Genomic DNA, 24,787 nt, shown 5'->3' on the forward strand with positions numbered 1-24,787 from the left:
TTTCAGGCCCTGAGATGAACTAGATATATTTTCCTCAAATAACTGTTAGACAAGCATTAAAAAAACACCTTACACAAGTAGGCCAATCACCTGAATTTAATGTATTCATCAACTTTTGTCTACATCAAGGATCTCCACCCTATAAATGTTCTGTTCTAATTCTTTCTTCCTTTTTTCACTGCTATCTTCCCACTTCTTTTTTTCAGACTTGGATCACTTGATTTTCTACTACTTGCAGAGAAAAACCATTTTCTCTCCCCTCAACTACTGCAAAATCCCTGTAAGTAGTCTGTATAGTGAAACTCTTAAGCAATTCATTTCCTCAAAAGAAACTAAAATGATTTTTTAATAATTTTTATTTTGTTACATTAGTCACCATACAGTACATCCCCAGTTTTTGATGCAATGTTCCATGATTCATTATTTGCATATAACACCCAGTGCACCATGCTAAAATGATTTTCTTAAAAAGTTTAAAATCAAAGTTATAGATAAAAAATTAAAAATAAAACAGTACCAAAAGATACACAATTAAAGCCAGTGTTTTTCACACCCACTTCTCCTCTCCCTCCACACCACTCTATAAGAATAATTTCTATTTTTAGGCCTTATATTGGTTATCTCAGTGATTCTAAATATAGTGTTTTATAAGAATATAAGATCATCAATTAAGCATTATCACTCTGCTATTGACTTTCTTGCTTCGATTCATGAGGATTTAGCTGCCTTCCTGTCTCAACTTCTCTCATTCTAGTTACATCACTGATCTCAGTTCTACCACTGACCTCTGCTGCTACTTCAAACAGTATTCTTTTTTAAAAAAGATTTATTTATTTATGTGAGAGAGAGCAAGTGAGCAGGGGGAGGGGCAGAGGGAGAGGAAGAGGGAGAGAAGAAGACTCCCTGCTGAGTGCGGAGCCCAATGTGGGGCTCAACCCCATGACCCCGAGATCATGACCTGAGCTGAAACCAAGAGTTGGATGCCCAACCAACTGAGTCACCCAGGCGTGCCTCAAAGAGTATTCTTAAATCCTCACTTCTATATCTGCTCACCATAGGTCAGAACTACCCAGCAGAACTTCTTGATAATAGAAATGTTCGTATCTATTCTGTTCAATATGGTAGTCAACTACCCATGGTGAGTACTGAGTACTTGAAATCTCGTAAGTGCAACTGAGGAACAAGGCAATTTTAAATTGTATTTTATTTTAATTAATTTAAAATGAAATAGCTACATGTGGCTAGTGGTAACTGTACCAGATAGAAGAACTATTAATAGATAGTATCTTCCAGTTACCTACAGGTTTTTTGGGCAAGAATATTAGCCCCCTTCATTTCTTTTCATCTCTTCTCATCCTTCCCTCTCACAACCTCAGTTATCTGTGGTTTTATATTTATTTTGCTCAAATTAGTAATGCTGGCATGTTATTTGTAAGTATAGTCAAACCTTCTATGATAAGTCTAAGGTTAATCCTAATGCTGAAAATCTGGAAACGATATTTGCGTTACTGGGATTCAGCTTCCTTCATAGCTCTCCTCATGATTTTAAATTGTTTGCTGATTTATTTATTGTTTATCTCTTTTAAGTCTGATGAAGGCTAGAATCTTGCCCCCCCTTGCTCAGTATTATAATCCCAGAGCCTAACCTAGTGATTAGTAGAGAGCCTAATAGGTATCTCATAAATGTTGAATGGATGATCATGTTTCATTCGTCGCTCGGAAATGTTGGCGTCATCTCACAGAAAGGAAGCTCAGTACATGCTCCTTGAAGGAATAAGAGTTGATAAACAATATTTTCCTTATCATTTCAGGCAACTATTATTACTCCATAAAATGTTTTAATTTTTTCTTCTCCATATTTAATCTATAATAGTGTTTACAAACCTTTTTTGATGTGAAAATTCCTCTGCTAGTAATATGTAATCTAAGAGATTGAATGAAAATAATTGAAAAATCATTTTGTTATTTTTGTATAGTACATGATGATATGATTTTAAGTGTACTTTATTTTTATCTGTAGACCATTAATTATTATACTATAAAACTCATTTTAATAACTGCTTAGTGACAGACATAATATATAAAGATTGTATATATATGACAACACCAGCACAAAATTTTTTTTTCAGGAATGGGTGAGATGGTGAGGAAAATGATGATTCTTCATATATATAACATATAAAGATTAATTTTCACTTAAGTGACACATATTCTTTAAGTCAATTTTGTAAAATAAAATATCATTTGACAGTGTATGTTTCATTTTTTTTAATTTTTAAAAAGATTCATTTATTTATTTTAGAGAGAGAGAGTGTGTGTGTGCATGTGGAAGGAAGGAGAGAGGGAGAGAAAGAATCGTCAAGCAGACTCCCCACTGAGCGCCAAGCCGGACGCGTGACTTGATCCTAGGATCCTGAGATCATGACCTGAGCCAAAGTCAAGAGCTGGACACTTAACTGACTGAATCACCCAGACACCGCTTTATAGTATATGTTTAAAAAAAATAACATATAATGGTGTATTTGAATTTGGGCTGAATGTATATTTAAATATAAGTTGAAATTTAACAATACGTTAAAGTTTCAAAAACTTTCATGGGAAAAATGCTTTCATGTTTTCTAATTAAATTATTTGCATTTCACATTTTGAGAATCAATTGGGTGTGTGTGTGTGTGTGTGTATCTGTACATAGAACATACATATAAGTCTTTCAAATTTTAAGATAAGAGAAGTTTCAGGATGGCATTTATAGGTAATTGTTTGTAGCTAATGAATTTTAGGAATTCATTATTCCTAAATATTCCTAATGTTCACTGCCAATAAATGAGAAGCAATTTTTTTAAATAATTGCCACATAACTTTTTTCTATTTAGCACTTGATTTTGAAATTCCAGATAGCCTACACAGGGATTCTTGATTTGAAGAATTAAACAACAAACCTGATAAACAGTGTATGGGGCAGAATTTCATAATTATTGTTCTTTCCATTTATATTATTCATTGACTATTTTGAATATCAGAATTCTATTTGCTTTCCTCTCTTTAACGAATGCTTTATGACTCTTTATGACTAAGAGTCATACTGTTCAAAAACATCAAGGGCTAGCATGCTGAAGAAAGTGACAAACAATTTCAGCTGTGACCAAGTCAGGAACCCTCCTTTCTGATCACCTTTGATCACTGCCCATACTGAACATTCAGGACCACTGAAGCTATAATAGTAAAATAAAAAAAAAATCCTAAAATAATTATTTTACTTATTGATTTAAAAACTGAAAAAAGATGCCATCGTTAAAAATGTTAATCTCCGGGAATATCTTTCCCAATTCTGAGGATTTCTGAATCATAAGTGGGAGCTACCATGATCATGATCTTCTATCACTAACTTAAAAAGCTGACTCTTTTATTCACTAAATATAAATCACACTATAGAGGACACAATTCTGTATCCTAAGATGGACCTTACCAAACATCAGCCCAGTTAGCATTAGTAACTAAATCATATACCTTCAAGGACTGGAGCCATTTTGGTCCAGAATCACAGTAATTCCCTCCTTAACTCTATTTCTATGCATGCATGAATCCCGGAGTTAACTGCAAAATGACAACTGGTACTGCTGTCTTGCCCTATGTAAACACCTTGGAGGTTCAGGGACTTTTTCAGGTTATGCTAGCATGTCACCCATATGTTTAGGTAACCATCCCATTTTCCCATAGCCTTACCTGTCATCAAGAGAAATTACAACAGCATGTTTGACTGACTGAACGTTTATTTGAGCAGGAGGCAGAGTATTCCATCTTCCTCTCTTCGATTCCTGTTTTCTCTAGCCTTCATTCTGAACATGAACCACGCTGCAAAGCACCTGACCATTTCTATTCCACTCAAATTTCTCTAAACTTAGTTACCCCGAGTAACTGACCTCTTTGGTCCTGTGTGTTCTCAACCAGTGGTGCTATGACAAGCCAAGTCTTACTAGGGTGATAATGCATAACAGCATCTGATTTCACTGTTCCTAAGCACTACATGTATGGTAACAAGTTTCACTCTTAGTGTGGTGTCCTTGTAAGAAAAGGGGAAGACATAGAACACACAAAGAGAAGAAGGCCATGTGAAGACAGAGGCAGAGATTGCAGTGATAGAGCGACAAGAAACACCAAAGATTGCCAAGAGCCACTAGAAGCTAGGAAGAGGCAAAAAAGGATTCCTCCCTAGAGCCTATAGAGGAAGCATGGCCCTGACCATCCTTTGATTTCATACTTTTAGCTTCCAAAACTCTTAAAGAATGCGTATCTGTTATCCTTTGTGTTAATTAACCTTTGTGTTAATTTATTATGGCAACTCTGGGAAACTGACACAATCCCCCCCCCCCCCCCCCCTTCTGGAGTTTTAGACACTGCTCTCCTCCAACTTTCCACCTGCCTCTGCAGCTACCCTTCATTTTCTTCTGTCATCCTTTTCCTCTGCCCACTGCTTAAATTATGGTATTCCCCAGAATTCTGTCCTTGGCCATTTTCTCTTTCAGAGTGCCTGGGCAATCCTGTTCAATTTCATGGTTTTAATTACCACTCTAATAACTCACAAATACAAAGCTCTAATCAGACTTCTCTCTTGAGATTTACTTTTAATATCCTACTTGATATCAAAAACTGATGTCAGAAAGCGCATGTTCAAAAATGAACTCATTTTTTAAACCCCCTTTCCATACATTCTTCTCTTCCTTCATCTCTCCTACTCCTTCCTCATCCTTTACTCCCTTATTTATTTTCATGTACCATATTTGGTCCAATGACAAAAGCCAGAAATCTTGAATCATCTAAGAAGTCCCATGTTCTACACCAAACAAACAGCCAGTGTTTTAGCAAGCCAATTGTTTTATCACTTTAAGTTCCCCTGAATTAACTATTTTCCTAGAGCAGGTTCTCATCAACTTTTAGTCTTATCTACTCGGAGTAGGTTTCTGTTGATCTCACTGCTCTCCAAACCAACCCACAGTACTGCAGTCACCATAATATCTCTAACATCCAACTATGATAGCATCACTCCCCTGCTTAGAATCCTTCAAGGATTCCCAATTCCCAAAAGGTAGAGTCTCCTTCCAATGGCTTGACTACCTTCATATCCCATTATTTCCCCAAGCTCCCAACATGGATTTTAGTCACACTGAACACCCTGACATTCTCTAACTATAGGCCATACTTTCCAACATTCCTGTGGCTCTGTCCATTTTGTTCTCTTTAAAATACATTTCCATGAGAGACTCCTAAATATAGGAAACAAACTGAGGGTTGCTGGAAGGGAGGTGGGTGGGGGGATGGGATAATTGAGTGATGGGCATTAAGGATGTGATAAGCATTGGGTGTTAGACAACTGATGAATTATTGAACTCTACATCTGAGACCATGATGACGGACTATATGTTGGCTAATTGAATTTAAATTAAAAAATTTAAAAAAATACCCTTCCTCTTTACCACATTTATTTGGCTCACTGGGAGACTCTTGATATCTCCCACAAGACTTCTGAGTCTCCAATCCGTTTTAAATGCCCCTCTGCTGGGTCACCATAGCTCCCTCCAGAAGCACTTACATCACTTACTCTTAGTAGTTTTCACCGAGAAGTCTCACTCAACAATAAAGTCAAGGAGACAGGGACAATGCTCAGTTTATAACCAGTAACTATTTCAGAAATTGTGAGAAATAAAGCTTATGCATTAAAAAAATTAACAAATATACAGTATGTGTGACTGTGCCAATGGACTTTTTTTTAATGTAATGATTTTAAAGGAAGCAGTTAGTATCAAAGTTGTATGACTGGGATGAATATTGAGAAGAGATAAGACCTGAAGAAGGTCTTAAAGAAACAGTGGGACTTATATAATTAGTTTGTGATATTCTGGACAAAATAAAAAAGCAAGAACAAATTTGGCATTGGGATTCAATAAACTGATGGGTTTAACAGATGGGTTTAATTTGGCAGATAGTTTTGTTACCTGGACACCAGTGATGTTGACTGGCTCAACTGAAGTGCCAGGCTGGTATGGCCTAATACAGTTGCTGAGTCCATGAATGGAGGTGTTGTCCCTGGAGTACTTTTGGTTACAGAAGAAGTCTAAAAAAATAAGGAAAAGGAAACCATCTTCCCAGTGTCCTGGACAATGTTCAGATGAGTCAGGATCCTAAGTCATAATTTCAAATGAAATAGACAGATGTATGGGACATTCAGGCTATCCCTTAGCATGTTAAATTGCTTCATCCATGAACCATAGGAAATCAAAGCCAATTAGTATCAGCTGAGAAAGGGACTTGGGAATTTTCTCTTGTGGTTTAACTCAGGTTCCCAAATAGCAGTACTGCAGGTTTGTGCAACCAATTTCATACTTTACTTCCTACATTAAGCCTCAAATAGAGCAAAATTTCAATTTCTTTGGACAAAACTGACTAAAACATCCAGTTGTTTGCTGTTGCTTCTCTTGTAAAAAAGCTGTATTTGGAAGCAAACTTGTCAAAAGGATTCTGTTAGGTGGCCTAATGCATGCCACTTAAGATGGGTATTGTTAAAAGTATGATATCGTCTTGGACTCCTCTCAAGGAACCATATGACTCAATTATACCTATTCGTACCTTATACAGAGTCTTTTCACTTGAATAAAGTTATAGCAACATTCTGAGGATTTAATATATGAACAAGGTAATCATCACACAGTTTGCATTTTATGTAAGATAGACTCAAAGGAATACATGTTAAATTACAAGAGAAGTTGGTAAGGTTGAAATAGGTTAATTCCCCATTGAATACACTGTAAGGATTTCTATGAATGGGCAAAGGGATATTAGATGGGCATAACTTTCAACAAGGAGAACACAAGCCACGGAATGAAGCAAAAAGGAATTTTGCTTCATTTTCCTTTTAATTTTTTTTCTGCCTGGAAAACAGCTGGGTCATCTATTTTTTAAAGACCACATGCTGATTATCTACATAAGGATTAAGCCAATAGTTCTCATTCTTACTGTAAATATTAGCACCTATAAGAATTTAGTCTGGTCAATTAACCAACTTAGTAAGTCATTTGCATCCTTGATTTTCTAATAAGTACCAGCTACAATTCAATCCAGTTGGTCTCAAAGGAAACAACCAACAGACTTTGGTTTGATGGAATTCTGGGGGAAATATCTGTTATGTTCCAAGGGAACTAGGAGGAAGATAGTTATTTTCAGCTACCCAGACTTGATGTGCTTCTTACCAACAATTTTGTTCCTGGTGAAAGACTCTTCTGTAACTTCAGTTCAACACTTCTACTTTTATGGGTAATTATTATGTATGGCTGGGGGATGTTTGTCCCTAAGCTGTTAGTATCACATCTCAGCACTCCTCATGGACTCTCAGGTACCACTTGCCTTGAAGCTCTTCATCTAATATCATGACAGCTCTCTTCCCATCCTTCCCTCCATCCTCCCTACCGCTTACCTGTACCACACTTCCTAGTGGAATCTAGGATGCAGAGCTCTCTAATCACCTCTGTAGTTCTACTTCACCTATCATTATTCCCACCTTACAAATAAGGAAACTGATCTTAAACATCTCTCTACTTTAAGGCAGAAAAGGCTGAAGAAATGCTGGACTTCCAGTGGTTACACTGTTAAATCATGAGAAGGAGACTTTTTACATTTTCCTCAGTTTTATAAAATTATCACATTGTTTAAATCGTCATAATGTCAGAAAAATCAAAGCAGAACTCCTACCAGGTTGCCATTTTTACTGTACTTGAGTCTTTTGTTCTCATGCAGAAATTTCTTTTTCCACTGGATCATGTGGGGAAAAGGTCACTGGCTAGCAAAACCCAGATTTTTGCCAATACCTTGAGTTCCAATTATTTTTAACCACTGGGAGTAGGTGGGGGCGACTCAGTGCAGGCATCAATTATGACTGATCAGACTACAAATACTTGGCTGTTGTTATTGTTTTCATAAAAAGGAAGTCTGAACACACAGCATGGCGCAAAGAAACAGAGGCTTAGAATTCTGGGAGGACGGAGCATAGAAAGTTAGCTCTAAAAATAATAACACTATCAATATATAAATATATAAAGCTTTAGTTTCTGAAAACATAAGGGACATTTAATCAATGTTTTCTAACTGACTCATACAAGCAATTACCCTGAGATTAATAAGTATCTCCTATAATGCCAGCTCCTTGTTGCTTTTTAACATCATAAGAGGATGTGTATCCATTCAACAACTACATTTTGGATACCCATTGCTTTTTAGACCTTTTGTGGGCATATATAAAGACTCTGCCCAAATGGTAGTGGAGTAAAGATATGAAGAAGAGCCCCAAACACAAAGGAACACATAAATTTTCTATACATTTGTAAGCTCAGAGAGGAAATTTTTAAAAAAAAATTATAGTTTTACTTTTGGATACTTTTTGTAGTGGGAAACAAATAAGTGTGAGAAAGAAAAACTGGAGGAAGACTTGAAAAATTGGAGTTGATTTCATTTATCATCTTACGTAGATGAAAACCATTTTTGTTGGTTGAAGATATCAGAAGTGTTACTAGATTTGCTCACTGGTGATCATACCCTGTGAGGGCACAGAATAAGATTTGAGAAATTTATTTGTGCAGAGAATTCTGACCTACTCACAATGAAAGATTCCAGTTGAGGACAATTTTATGTTCTGCCAGGAAATGAAACAAAATATGTGGGACACAGGATGAGTCAAGATGGAAGGATAAACTGTAGTTTCTTTTCCTTGCAAATGCTGAAGTGCTGTTCTGTTGGGAGTTTATTTTCCTCTCCTCTTGAGTTGTAATATCAAGGTCTAAGGTTAAGAAACAATAATCTAATTGATACCAACTTTTTTACCCCCCAGCTCCTGTAATACACTCTCCTAGGACAATAATCAAAGATATACAAGCCCAGCAGGAGTCGAAGAAATAAGTGATAGCCTTAGGAAGTTGAATTGAAGACTGAAAAGAAAGGTGCTTTAGAGGTAAACACTTTGGTCCCCTGGCTTCACTACTGTTCATGACAACCATGTTTCTGCAGTTCTAAGACGTTTCCTATTTGCTAACATTCTGGATACTCTGCTATGAAACCTGGAATTTTTTTTTTATTTCTACCAATTATGGGGGGGGGGTTACCCATTCCACATTTTCTGAAAGGAAAGACTCTTTTTATGCAATTCAGCTAAGGACACTGGTGTGCCAGGGAGTGGAGTTATGCATTAGATGAGGAAACTCTACAAGAAAGATCCTAGGGAAGGACCCAAGAAGTGAAAAGAGATGCACGGGGGTGGTTAAGACCCAGCCCCTTTTTGGTTCCTAGGGGGACATGAAGGATCTAGCAGCCAGATCTAAAAAAAAAAGCAGAATAAAGAAAAATCCAAGGCATTGCTAACCACTTTGATCCAAGATCCTGAGAAGTTAGCTAGTGCTCATTTTCCCCATTTTATAAGTGAAAAGGCATGAATACTTCAATGGCTTTGGTTTTCCAACATTTCTCCTTTCTGAAGAAGGAGCCAAGCCTGCCAGGAAGTTATTGAGTTGGTCCAATGACCTATTAGACTACAGTCTTTTTTTAGAGCCCTTTAAAAGGTGACAGAGAATTCAAGGTTACCAAAAGCACAGATTATAAATGGCACACGTGGAATCACTCTCCTGACCTCATGAAAAGCACAGCCTATAAAGTGGGCATGCCAAGAGGCCAAACCCCAGGTGTGAACTGATTTCCCAAGAGTATTGTGGAGCAATGTGGGGAGTTTTGTCTGTATGTGGAACCTCAGAGACCAGAACTCCAAATTTGTCTAGGCTCCAGAGAGACCTTAGAGGTATACATGCCGCAAAATGTAACTTCCTGTCTCTATAGGAAAGAAACTTTAAAGCAGGGCTAATAAAATGAGCTCCTAATGAGGCCTCTCAGACATCAAATAGGCAGAGTGAAAACACACTTTGATGAGGTAAGTGTAAGGGGATCAGAAACAACCCCCAGCCCCCAAAAAGAGTTTCCTTTCAAAGCCATGTGGGCTGAAAAGTTAAGGATGCATCATACTTTGCCAAAGCCAAGATATCTGGAGCAAGACTTTGAAGATATTAAAGGATTAATGAGTGCATAATTCGGAACTGGCCAAAGTCACCCAGCCTTTGTGTCATCCTCTACTGTCTCCCAGCCAGACTGTAGAGGTTCGACCCTGTCCACCACCACACCCCAATTTCTTCAGTAGCCTTCAGTTTTAAAAAGAGCTGTTCTAAAACACCTCTCCAACAAGAGAGTGATTAGGAACAAATTTTTAAATCTTAAAATTTGTGGAGTCACATAATCCTTTTGAATCTGCTCATAATAGTCTGGACACAAGCACACATTCAGAAGTTATGACTCTAAGTTAGGAGCTACGGGTTTAACATAATTGAAGAAGATTTCATCTCAATATTAGGAGGAGGTTCTATGAAACAGAGTTGTATTTAGGGAGGTGGAAGGCAAGTTGTTTCAGAAGCCGGTGAGTGTTCCAGCCCTGGAATTGAGGCTGAAAAAAGCCTGAAAGAAGTAACACAGACCTTATGATGTGATATTAACTGACATGACATTCAAATACACTGGCACTTGTATTTGACAACCTCTGCAGTTCTTTCCGACGTTAAGAGTCTATCATAAATAAATGAGGGTACAACAGACCACTTTTAATGGTTATAACAAGGATTTCACTCCTCAGGAAGGCATTTTCCAAAGAAATACAAATGGTCAATCCAGACATGGGAAGATGCTTGACATCATTAGCCATCAGAGAAACACAAATAACAACCACATAAGATACCACTTCACACCCACGAGGATAACCATAATCAAAAAGACAGATAATGACAAGTGTTTGTGATGATGTGAAGAAATCACAACTCTCATATACTTCTGGTAGAAATTTAAAACAGTGCAGTTGCTTTGGAAAACAGTCCGGCAGTTCTTCAAAAGCTTAAACATAAATTACCATATGACCTAGCAATTCCACTCCGAGGAATGTAGCCAAGAGAAACGAAAACAAATGTCCACATAAAAACTTGTAAGCAAGTACTCACAGCAGCATTATTCTTTTTTTTTTTTAAGATTTTTTTATTTATTTGAGAGACAGAGTGAGTGAGAGAGAGAGAGCATGAACGGGGGGAGGGCCAGAGAGAGATGCAGAAGCAGACGCCCCACCAAACAGGGAGCCTGATGTGGGGCTTGATCCCTGGACTTCAGGATCATGACCTGAGTCAAAGGCAGATGCTTAACCCACTAAGCCACCCAGGCGCCCACAGCAACATTATTCTTAATATCCATAAAAGTGGAAACAACCTAAATGTCTATCAATTGATGAACAAGTAAACAAAATGTGGTATTATCCATACAACAGCATATTATTTAAGTGTAAAAAAGAATGAAGTACTGACACCTATATGTGGATGAACTTGAAGATGTCATGCTAGTGAAAGAAGCCAGGCACAAACTGCACCACATTTTGTGTGATAGCACTTGCTGTGTGATTCCATTTTAATGAAATATCAAATAGGCAAATTCATAAGGACAGAAAATAGACTGATGGTTACCGGGGGCTATAGGGGTTCAGGAGACATGGAAATTGACGGCTAATGGGTATGGGATTCCTCTTTGGGGAGATGAAAATGCTCTAAATTGATTGTGGTAATAGTTTCACAACTCTGTGAATATACTAAAAAACACTGAATTGTAAATGCATGAATTGTATGGCGTGTAAACTCTATCCCTTTAAAATTGTTATATATTAAAAAAAAAAAAAGTATCTTTGGAAAACCTGGCAGCAGAAGTGTTTAACAGACCCGTTGAGGCAGGACTCTGATCAGAGTGATGATGAGCCCAGGCCTATGGCATCCGCTGGCTTCAAGCCCTATTGGGAAACAGGCTGTCAGAAGGAAGGGGGTAGTGAGATGTGTCTCTGTTGCTCCGCATTCGCCACTCATACCAATCAAACTGGAAGAAGGAAACTCTTCCTTAGCAGATAGCCCATTCCAGGTTGTCCCACCCTGTGCCACTCTCAGCCGACAGTTGTGTAGTCTGCCACCTAAAGCAGGCTGAAGAGGGTGGAACCCGTCCAAGAGAACACCCAAAAGCTCGCCTAGACAGAGTATTAGCTCAGAAACCGCGCTTTTACCTCAGTGGCTTAAGAATTTTGATTCATTGGGTAACAGTTTATCTTTGATGATGTACAAGTGCATGACTCAGTTTTGTGGCTTTTAGCACTTCAATGCTGGGAATCCACTGAAGCCCATTTTACTTATTCCAGAGACAGCCCTGGACTTCTGCCCAAACTTTTTCCTTCCTCCTGGCTCCCATAATAGGGAATTTTTTGTATGTTGGCCTCTCAGGAGAGGTGCTGAGATACTCTCATTTCACTCCTATAGCTCTAGTATTTTGAGGGCTTTTCAGTCTTTTGAATCCTTTATTAAATTACAAATATCAATGATCAGATAATAGCTTTATCTAGGATTTTCAAGAATGGAAAACAGGTTTAAAAACATAATCCAATTTCCCCTGAAACTTGACTTTGTTAAGATCAGAGTGAAAATGGATTTTTCTAGCAGGGACCCGCACCAAAGTGGTTGACAAGACACCACGTTCGGATCTGGGCTTCTGTGCTATCAATCTAGAGCCTCATGCAGCCTCGGTGTCTTTTTGTCTAGCAGCCTGCAGGAACAAATAATTCACACTGACACTGTGACTCAAATACTGCAGGCTTGTTGCCTTCACTCACGTAATTCTAAGAACTTGGTCCCTTGAAAAGCCCTGCAAGGTATTCCTGGGCTTCTCCAAAGAAGCCTCAACATGTGTTCAAGCAGGCCCTACATATGCTGCTGTTTCCACTGGGCCTCTGCTCATGATCTCCTGACTACCTGGGCAACTGCTGCCTCCACTGAGCTCTCATTCTGTTGGGGGCTGCTTCCTATTGCTCAAAGCACCATCTGAGCCCAGTACCCCTTTCAGCCCTCATGATGGTCCATACGGAAATGTTTTCCCATTCCCAGGACTATGTGAGATACCAGAATATATCTCTCCCAGTGTTCCCTCATCCCAGCATCTGTGCACAAACCTTCAGGCAGGTACTTTAGGCAACGTGAACCAAAACCCAAATCAGACCCAACATTTCCAAGTCATAGTCAGACATCCATACAAAGCTCTCTATATTTTTCAGGCTAAGCCAACGTCAACTTTTCTTATTTAAACTTATCCAACAGGGCACCTGGGCAGCGTAATCAGTTAGGTGTCCAACTCTTGGTTTTGGCGTGGGTTGTGATCTCAGGGTCATGAGATCGAGCCCCACACAGGGCTCCTCACTCAGCACGGAATCTGCTGGGATTCTCTCTCTCCCTTTCCCTTTGACCCTCCCCCTGCTCACTCGCCCTCTCTCAAATAAATAAATCTTAAAAAAAAACTTATCTAAAATTTAATTCGTGACGATCAAATCCAAGGAGACTTGAATACAAAAAGCCTCATTTTCAATGTATTAGTTTAAAAGGAAAAAGCATTACCAAGTTAGCATTCTCTCTCTTTTACCTAAGAAAAAGATAGGTGGGCAAGCTTCAGAAAAATTATTGGTGAAAAGCTAAGAGTGAAGAATGGTCACCACCAATAAATTATAGCTCACCGATACCTTTGCTCACAGTATTTAAATTAGATTTTCCAAGTTTCTACCAGTCACGTGTGTGTAAACCAGAAGTACGGACCTCATCCTTTATATTGAGTTGACTTTTGCTAATCTTAGTTGCAAAGAATTGCACAAATTCTACTGTACCTTGGCTTCTTACCTTTCTTAAATCATGATCCTAGGTTTGGGACTTGAAATAGAGAAAAGTTCTGAATTTAACAAATAAGGCTTTGATAATCCCTTATTAATTAGGCTCTGACTATAGATTTCTGTATAATAAGACTTTATAGGAGTTGTCACTTTTATCTCTACTTATGTAACAGTATGTTAAGATGGGACTCTTGGCTTTTCAGCTTTTTAAATGATGCAAAGACCAAGAATGATAAAAGAAGTGCTGGATCTCCCCTTTTTCCATGTTCTAAAGTCAGGTGCTAGACCACCTATGGAGAACAAGCTAAGAGATCATAAAAGTATTTCTACCAATATCGGCCGATCACCTACCTCTTAAGAGCGACAAGGGAGAAGTTAAAGAGGTCAGTGGAAAATGCCATGGAAAGGTTTATGGTGTGTTGGGATGTCCATCTCTCCTATGGGGATAGGAAGTAAAGTTCTTTCTCTTACCTCAAGTTGCCTGAAGAGAAGCTTAAAGAGAACCATGTGCAGAACCTGACATGTATCCCTTGGAGCTTGAGGACATAGGACCTGTATCCAACTTTAACTTGGGAATTTCTAAATATGAGAGGCTGGGGTTGTGGTTACCTTTGCAGAGAGGAGAGGTGGCTGCCATGGGAATAGCCTGCCCTTCTAGTTTGATATTCTCCATGTGCCAGATGTGGACTCTGAGAAGAAGAGCAAAACTAGGTCATACTGAGAGAGAGGCCTAGAAGCTTGGATGGTGAAGTGACCCCAACAGAGGAGGAAAGGATCAGGAACCAGGAATGGAGAGCAGCGTATAAATAACCACTGCGGAGGCACTGCTTTAATTATGGAACTGTGGCTACAGAGTCCCAGTGATGAGGTGGGGTTTTTATAAAATCCACAAACACATCAATGAGAGAGACAGCCTTGGACATCTGCCAAAACAGAGTTACCAGAAAATCTAAGGAACCTGTCCAAGGTTTCATCTGGAGTGGGGAGAACAAGTTGAGAGGGTAACTGGAATAGGCAATTATGAGAAAGAACAATAGTCATCATAATTCAGTTAACACAGTGGTTACTATGTTCAGAAACTTTACATGTATTAATCCATAAAATTGCTTTCTACTTGTTCTCTAGCAATGTTCAATAAACCAGGGACATTTATTCCTATCATTTCCATCTCTAACAGATATACATTAAATACCCATAATGTACCACTTTAATGCTGAAAATGTAGTGGTGAACAAAACAGATATTTTAAAGAATTTTTTTTTATTTGACAGAGACAGAGACAGCCAGCGAGAGAGGGAACACAAGCAGGGGGAGTGGGAGAGGAAGAAGCAGGCTCCCAGCAGAGGAGCCTGATGCGGGGCTCAATCCCAAAATGCTGGGATCACACCCTGAGCCGAAGGCAGACGCCTAACGACTGAGCCACCCAGGAGCCGCAAAACTGGTATTTTAATGAGAGGGACAACATCCAAGTAGACAAATAAGGTAAGAACAAATTGTGGTAAGTGTTGTAAGGTGACTGGTATTGCAATGGAGTAATTAAAGGAAGTCAATTCAGGCCATTGTCTAAAGGAACCTGTGAACATCAGTGTGTGATTCGACTTCAGTTACCTCATCGAGTTAGCACAGAGTTCCACCCCAGGAAGGGAACCATCAATCACAGAGCTCATGTGGGCCAAAAGCTTCTGTCATCACATATGTTAACATACCTGAAAGTCCACCTTCCACCCTAACAACGGCCAACCACAGCAGAGAGGACTATTCTTTAACGTTGTGTCTATTCTTTACTGGGACCCAATCCAGGCGTGAACTTCAACTTTACACTCTTTTTATCAATCAAAATACCAACAGAACCACAAGCTTCCAATCCCTTTTTATAACAAGAGGTTAGGCTGGGCATAGGAATCTAGCATTTGAAAATATGTGTCTCAGAATCTTGCTAAGAAAAATGAAAAAGACTTAGTTAAATGTGCCTTCTCCCCTGTTGTCAGGATATGTGTTTCAAAAATCCACTGGAGGAGCCTCAAGACCAGAAGCTCGTTGTGAGGACTTCAAGACTGGACATTATTCCTTCTGTTCCTTCTAAGGCTCACATGACCAGAGTCCCTCTGCATATTCTTTTTTTTTTCTACAATGGCTGCTGCCTCTGTCCATTCATACCTTCTGCTTGGTGATTTGTTTTTAGATTATTATTATCTATTGTGGTCCTATCTCAAAGAACCCCTCATATTCTTCAGGCTTCATTTCCCACTCGTAGTTACTGTATCACTGTGGTTCAAAGCTGTCATTGATTGTCTTAATGTATATATTATATGTATTTATTAAATTATATAGTGATATATAATATATCATATATTATATAATTTTAATAAGACCTAGTAGGGAGTGAAGGAAATACAACACACTAGCTACATATATAGATTGTGTGACATCCTAGTGTCAGATATATAAAATGCTAGGAGGGAGGGGCGCCTGGGTGGCACAGTTATTAAGCGTCTGCCTTCAGCTCAGGGCGTGATCCCAGCATTCTGGGCATCGAGCCCCACATCAGGCTCCTCCACTGGGAGCCTGCTTCTTTCTCTCCCACTCCCCCTGCTTGTGTTCCCTCTCTCGCTGGCTGTCTCTCTCTGTCAAATAAATAAATAAAATCTTTAAAAAATAATAAAATAAAATGCTAGGAGGGAGATGAGCACCCGAGAATAAAAAAAGTGAATGACTGCTAATTTGGGCAGCAGCTGATTAGGGGTGCTCATCTTCCATACCAACTGAATTATGACAAAGGGCTGCTCGGGCTAGGGCCTGCTGCTAGCTTTGGTGCTCATCCTTGGTCTAATCAGTTGTGGCTGTATCCAGAGGCTGAATGGCTCTTAACACAGTGGCTTGAGCCGCTGTCTCCATGAGAGCTGTGGCATGGCAGCTCTCCTACAAGATGCTGGGAGTAGGTAAGAAGTGACTTCCCAAGTGTCATTTAAAAAGAAGAATGGCCAACCCCCATCATCCTGCACTTTAGTATCTTTTCTATCTTACCAATAAGATGCTGATTCCAGACTATGAAATCACAGCCAGATTACTACGTGGTAAATCATGCCCACATTTGGTCAGTTCTTGTCGCTCACGTCATTTGTTTAGCCTACTGTCTTTGAAGCCTAAGTTAGTATAAAAAAGAAAAGCCTGAATAATCCATACGAGATTGATTTAAATTTCCAAGGAATATTTAACTCTCTCTGTATTGTGAAATCATGTAAGACTGATGTCATTTTTCAAGCAGGGACACAGCCTTAGAAGACCTGATGGTATCAAAATGGAAAAGATTCAAGAAGGTCTTTTCCCTGCTGCCATTCGATGAACAATTCTCATTTTCCTTTAGAAAACTCATTCCTGAGACTGCCAAGGGGCTGCTGGCAGATGTAGTTTATATTAAACAGATGGCGGGTCTGTAATTAAATGCTTTGTCCGTGACTGGGCCCAGTGTATTGTGAATGCTGCAGGAGGTTATGCCAGTAGTTAATGAGTGTGGACCACTTCCAGGATGAAGGTCTAGGAGGGGAAAGTGTTATGTGGGCTTTCACATGAGATGACTAGAGAGATGAACAGAATCTGACCTATTGATTATTGATTAAACCCAGTGGAAGGGAGTGCTGAATTATTCAAACACTAGCGGGTCAAGAAATGGGGGGCTTCTTTACGTGGGTAAGCAGCAGAGATAAACACTCAAGGTGTGTTGCAGGTTCATACACAGAACACACACTTTGAAATGGAGTAACACTGGTGTCTACATCAACATACTGCTTTGACCCAACTAATTTTTTTAAAGTATATTTAGAATGTCAGGGACATGGGTTTCTTTCTATTCACATGCAACCAAACAGCTCATGTGGACAAATAAGCATTTCCTTTTTCAGCTGAAGGTTTAGAAACATTTAGAAACAGCTTTAACTTTGATGATAGAGACATCCTCAGGTGCCACAGACCTATCTTTGGTTGTGCTGGCAGAGCTACTACAAAGAACGGAGATTCCCTCAGATCACAGCAATGAGAGGACACAAGTAGAATCTGGAGCTTGTGTCTTGGCTCCAGTTCCCTGACAAATTATAACATAAAGCTGTTACTTCCCCCGCATTTATAAATTACAAGTTTGTGTACAGAATATAGAAATATTGAATGCAAAAGTTTCCTTTGTAGTTAGGGGCCTAAAACTGACTGTGCAATTTAAAATGTTCTAATATGTCTACAAGGAGATAGCAGAGATAAGATCAGTTCTCAGATCTGTCCAAAGTGACAGGGTCAGGATTGAGAGCCCCAGATAATAGTTTACCTCCAATTGGGCCAAATGAGAACAGGTCCTGTCACTTTTCAGTGGCCAGCAGGGCAGCTGTGAGCCAGCCCTGGTGGCCTTGTATTCACATAGCTGATCCTGTGGCTGGAGGCTGCCTGCCTCCTGCCTGATCACTGGCCTGTAGACAGCAGCCTGCTTGACCTAGGGTAGCCCTCTGCCCAGGCAACATGCCTCACTACCTATCCTCCATAGTGTCCCTTTCTGAGTCACATGGGTTACATTGAGCTGCTGCTAAAATGGTTGCATCTATGCAGATGCTGAAGTGATTCTGAATTAAATGTTTTTATGGGTGATGTTTGATTCTAACCCTCCTCTTCAGTAGAGTGAACGAAGACCCTCAAGACAAAAACTCAGTGAGGTTTGGAAGAGTACCTGAACAGTGGGAGAAAAAGCAACACAGGGAGTAATAGCTCTGGCTACTGGGCAGGCTGGTCCGTAAAAGCTTATTGGAAAATATGCTTAGCCAATGGAAACTAAAGAGGGGAGAATCTCCAAGCTAACTGCAGCTTATTGCTTTCCTGTTCCTCTTTCTCTTCTGTTTACACAAATCAAACGTTCGAACAGCAGTTTATCTGTCTTTTTAAATCTTCCTTGGGAAAAAGAACCAAATAACTCAGCTGATTTAAAAAGACAGCACGCTCACTCCCACTGTTCCTAGCACCCACACCAATGCATTAATAGAGACTGCTTCCCAGGGAGGCCTACCGACATGTGCCTGAGTGGAGTGGGTGCTTTTCAGCCCAGGATTCTGGAAAGGTCCCAAAGAAGGAGATAGTAGGTAAACAATGGAAGGTGATTGAAATGCCGTTGGGAGAAGCCAGGCCCTGGAAATATCCAGGGGACAGAAGGACCCTAATATAGCCTAAAGTCCAAGGACTCTGAAAGCAAAGCAAACTCACCAAGTACAGTGTCCTATGAGGACTAAACTGGAAAAGTGAACTGAGCTTGGGCAGGTCAAACACATTTGGGACAGGATATTTATACACAGCTATTTCTGTAATTGGAATTGAGCAGACATGAGTATTGTAGCTTACTTCAGTTCCCATCCCCTCAAGCACACATACCATCACGCATATTTATGCATTCTGCATGAATTGTGTGCTGCGGGGTGTGGCATAGTCATATACAGACAGAGAAGCCATTCTGATTTTCCTTTCTAGCCTTTCAGCACAACTCCTTCAGGGTCCACTCATTAATTCCTAAACCCTTAGGATTGGCATTTGGATGGCTCCATAAGAATTCTCTCTGGCGACAAGTGGAAACAGACACTTTCAGGTTCTGCCTGAAAGTTCAGAGTTAGCAGGGTTAGGTTATGCCCTGGGAATCTGTATCTTTAAGATCTTCCTAGGTGATCCTGATGCCTCGTTTGAAAAGCAAGGGTCTGAAAAGTGAAAAAATACACATGGAGAAGTTCATTGGAAATATTTATTTTACTGTTTCCACAGAACAGAGATTGCTGAAGTCTAATTTACTTGACCAAACTTATTTAAAGAGAGACACACTTCCAGATAGCTACATCTAGTCAAAAGAACGGTATTACAAAACAAACACGGTCAGAGTTTAAAATTTAGAGGCTCACAAATCTCTTCTTTAAGACTTTTTCTCTTGATGATGATCTACTCCAGGTAACTATGTTTCTAAAATGGCCCAGATATTTATTTTAAGCTGTTATAAAGAGTGTGGAGTGACTATACACTACAAACAATAATGGTTTCACATAGGCAGAGACAATGCTGAAGAGAGACCACCTGTCATTCACTCCACCAACTGTTGTCTTGTTTTGTTTTTATTAAGTATCTACAAGTAGTTTTGTAATAAAAACTTCTATTTGTCTTGGTTCTAATAACCTTTCAAATTACTTTAGATGTCTTCTGGCATTAAAAAGAGCCGTCTATAGAATTACACTATAACTGTTTTCAAGGTAAAACAGATACAAAACATTAAAACGAATCTATCACACCCAGTCCACAGACATATATGTATACAATATCTAATAGCTTACTGGTTCGTTGGAGAATAATTACAGAACCAAACATTAAAATGGAAATCTCCAGAGAATCATGAAAACAAAGGAAATGGAGACCTAAACAGTAAGGTTCCATAAAAACCAATTGGACATATGAAAATAAATGCATGGGAAAGCAGATGGAAGCAAATAGTGGGTCCAGGGCACTATAGCAGCCTACAGTTACGCACGAGTAAGAACTTTCAGAAAGAAATTGTGATCTTACTAAGAGATTTTTTTTTTGCAAAATAATTTATAATTGAGTAATGTGCCTGCTTAATCTCTCCTTTGCTCCATAAGAGATATTCTCCCAGTCATTATTTGTCTCTATCCACTGTATCCTTCTCTATGTCTCTGCATTGGAGCGAGTGAGTGAGTGTGTGTATTTGGGGGCGGTGTGTGTATGTGAGAGATGAAGTACGAAAAAAGAAAACACTTAGTGATCCCTCTAGAATGCCTTAGATTGGGAACCCAAAAGAGAAAAATAATCTTTGTTATATAGAAGCCATGTAACATTTACCAGAGTATTAAAATTAATATAGGAATTGCCATCCATCATTTGATATCATTTCTCTTGGTTACATATAATGCGTCACTCTGATTTATGGTAATCTCAACAGATCCAAATCCTGAGTTTGTTTTATTCAGAACTACTGATCAGCTCTTATGACCAAACAGTGCATGAGTCAAATACTAGAAACAAAATAAGTCGACGTTATTGCTCATTATGCTAACTACAAAGAAAGAAAGAAAGATCACTAGATTGCTAACTACAGGCATTGGCTATTGAAGCCACACAGCACTACCCGAACCAAGAGGAGGCAGTGTTGTGAAGGGGGAAGGGGAGGTGAATACTAGAGGAAGAAAAATTAAGAAGAGAGATAGAAGGGCACCTGGGTGGCTCAGTCGGCTAAGTATCCGACTCAGGTCATGATCTCAGGGTCATGAGATCGAGCCCCGTATGGAGCCCCATGTCAGGCTCTGCACTGGGCATGGAGCCTGCTCAAGATTCTCTCTGTCCCTCTCCTTCTGCCACACACCCCCCTCTCCCCCTCCCCCCACACCCTCTATCTTTCTCTAAAATAAATATACAAATCTTAAGGGGAAAAAAAAAAAGAAGAGAGAGAGAAAGGGTAATTAGAAACCAGAAGTGTTAAAGATTAGAAAAGAAGCAGTGAACCACAGATACTTTGACAATGATGAGACAAAGACAGAGAAGGTAACAAATAACCTGGAAGGAGGGGACTGAAGAAAATTAGAAGCTCCACTCTGAGAGGCAAGCCAGCGCTCAGTAGGACCTCTGTGCCATATTTAAAGTATGGCTGAATTAGGAAAGAGATTGAAGAAGTGAATAGTTAGGAATGGGACTGACGGTGGATTTAGAATTCAAAGAAAGGGCTTTTGTATTCTCTACATTACTACATTTTAACACAGTGCAGTAACTCAAAACAAGTCCCTTAAATATATTAGTGCACTGGTGTTTAAAAGATGCCATCTGTAAGATTAAGTCCTAGAGCTCTATTATATAGCCTAGCTGTATAGTTACAAATACTGTTATATATTCTTCAAAGTTTGCAAAGAGGGTAGGCCTTATGTTAAATGTTCTTATCACAAAAAAAATTAATAACAAAAAGAGTTAGAGAGAATGGGTATGTTTATGGCATAGATTGTGGTGATGGTTTCATGGGTGTCTTCTTATCTCCAAACTGATTAAGATGCATATATCAAATATGAACAGCTTTTTGTGTGTCAGTTATACCTCATTAAAGTGACTTAAAAATACAAAATTTAAAAACTAAATGAAAAGCTGTGATCTACAGAGCAATACTTTACAAAACTGGCAGAAACCTAGGTGTTTGCTGGGAATCAGAAAATCCTTGCTTTGTTCATACCCATGCCTTTAAAAAGTGGACCTATAAAATAGATAGGCTTCTTAAAAATACTGTTACATGACAGTATGCATGCCACAGATACAGTCCTTGAGTCTTCTGTCCTGGGAAGAAGACAGCATACTTATCTGGAATTCTAGAAAGACTAAATGGAAAGCTGAGATCCTGAACCAGTAAAACTTCAAATCCTAAATTATGTGGTGACATCTCATGTGGATGGGTTTATGTTTTACAGACATTTTTAGTAGTTCAGTTGTGGGTTTTAGCCCATATTTTAGAATGTGGCCAACTCTCTCCTCTCAAAATTATCTGAGTTCTTATTTATTCATTCAGTTATTTATTTACTGTCAACCACCTCTGACTCAAACAAGGGGTTATTTATTGCTCTTAACTAATATGATAATTATCTCAACGGAATCACTATATGTGCCAGCAGAGATTGGTTACGGTTTGCAATATATTTGGTTTAGCATCTTGCATTAATTCACCATATTTTTACCCTTGGAATTTCGTGATTGATGAATCTGTGTTCCCTACTCCCCTCCATAGAACAAGACAAGGAATTGGCAGTCAGTGCTCTGATGGAAAAGTGGCATGTAAATCTTTAAGGGGGGTAGGTGAGGTATTTCTGCACAAGTAGAATGCTGTTACAGAAAACAGCACATTAATCACACTTCTAGGAGCCTCAAGCAATAAGGCAGTTGTGGGAGAAATTATATGCTGAGTGTGCAGGAGGAAACAGAAATTAGCTGGTGTCATTTGCAACATCAACAGGCTTCACAAGAAAGTCATGGAGGCAAGAAATTAAGATTATCAAGGAAGAGAGAGGAAACAAAATATACTGACACTTCAAGACATTTTTCCAGTATCCCTTTGGATGGCAACAAAGTGCTATTTTCCTGGTTTCAAAAAATAAGCACCCATTTCTTAGGTATTTTGAGTGGCAGATGCCAAGGTTTCTGTAGTAGTATACTGCTAAGTATTTAATAGTTACCTGTGGACAACTTCAAGGACCTCCTTGAAGAACCTCTTTTAAACAGACCAAACAGCGCACAATAGTGACTGTTCCCAATATACACTAGATATGGAAGAGGTAGATATAGAGAAACTTCCTGGGGAATCCCAGATATACACAAACTATCAGGCTGCCACCATACTATCTTGGTTAAGCCATATGTAATAATAATAAAAACAATAACAACAATAATAACAGGCAAACTGTATTGACCATTCATTATTTATCAGGAAGGATGCTACCTACTTTACATGAGTTGCCATTTAATTCTTATAGCAACCTTAAAGGCAGATATTATCATTATGGCAATTTTACATATGGGGAAATTGAGGCTTTGCAGAGTACTAAGTAATGGGGCTTTTCGATAATAAGGGATGCAGCCAGTAGAACCCAGGACTACAGGACACTGAGACCAAGGTAATAGCCATCAGATTCCACTGCATTTATATAATAGCATGTACCAGACAATTTGCCAGGGTATTTACAAACTATAAAACACTGATGAAAGAAATTGAAGACAACACAAACAAATGAAAAGATATTCCACGCTCATGGATTGGAAAAATTAATAATGTTAAAACATCCATACAAACAAAGCAATGTACAGATTTAATGCAATCCCTATCAAATACCAATAGTTTTTTCCACAAAACTAAAACAAACAATCCTAAAATTTGTATGGAACCACAAAAGACTCGAATAGCCAAAGCAATTTTGAAAAAGAAAGGCAAAGCTGGAGGCATCCCAATTCCAGACTTCAAGTTATACTACAAAGCTATAGTGATAAACACAGTATGGTACTGACACAAAAACAGACACAAAGACCTGTATGGTGACTAATATAATGTAATAAAAAAACATTAAAAAAAATAAAAATAAATACCAAAAAAAAATAGACACAAAGATCGAAAGAAGAAAATAAAAAACCTAGAAATAAACCCATAATTATATGGCCAATTAATCTTTGACAAAGCAGAAAAGAATATCCAATGGGAAAAAGACAGTTTCTTCAACAGACGGTGCTGGGAAAACTGGTCAGCAACATGCAAAAGAATGAAACTGGATCATTTTCTTGCACCATACACACACACACAAAAAAAAACTCAAAATGGATTAAGGACCCAAATATGCAATCTGAAGCCATACAAATCCTAGAAGAGAGCTCTGGTAGTAACTTCTCTGACATTGCATAGCAACATTTTTCTAGATATGTGTCCTGAGACAAGGGATACAAAAACAATAATAAACTATTAGGACTACATCAAAATAAAAGGCTTCTGCATAGCAAAAAAAAAAGAACCAAAAAAACTAAAAGATGACCTACTGAAGGGAGAAAGTATTTACAAATACCTTTATAAATTTACAAATGATATATCTGCTAAAGGGTTAGTACCCAAAATATATAAAGAATTTATATTAAAAAATCAAATAATCCAATTAAAAATGGGCAGAAGAAATGAACAGACATTTCTCTAAAGAAGACATCCAGATGGCCAACAGACACATGAAAAGATGCTCAACATCACTCATCACCAGAAAAATGGAAACCAAATCCACAATGAGATATTATCTCACACTGCTCAGAATGGCTAAAATCAAAAACACAAAGAACAACAAGTGTTGACAAGGATGTAGAGGAAAAGGAACCCTTATGAACTCTTGGTGAGAATGCAAACTGGTGCAGCCACTGTGGAAAACAATATGGAGGTTCCTCAAAAAATTAAAAATAGAATTACCATATGATCCA

General features: G+C 38.7%; 1 long non-coding RNA gene across 1 annotated transcript in view; it reads right to left on the reverse strand.

Annotated features, from left to right (window-relative positions):
- Nucleotides 1-5,816: 5,816 nt before the first annotated feature.
- Nucleotides 5,817-24,787, reverse strand: part of LOC121100194 — a 236,554-nt gene continuing 217,583 nt past the window's right edge. Inside the window, exon 4 of the long non-coding RNA XR_005831922.1 lies at nt 5,817-6,109. This is a non-coding gene — a long non-coding RNA (uncharacterized LOC121100194). The remainder of the gene's footprint in view (nt 6,110-24,787) is intronic.

The sequence above is a fragment of the Ursus maritimus genome, unplaced genomic scaffold (genome assembly GCF_017311325.1).
Source record: "Ursus maritimus isolate PB19 unplaced genomic scaffold, ASM1731132v1 scaffold_35, whole genome shotgun sequence".
In the NCBI taxonomy this organism is placed as follows: Eukaryota; Metazoa; Chordata; class Mammalia; order Carnivora; family Ursidae; genus Ursus; species Ursus maritimus.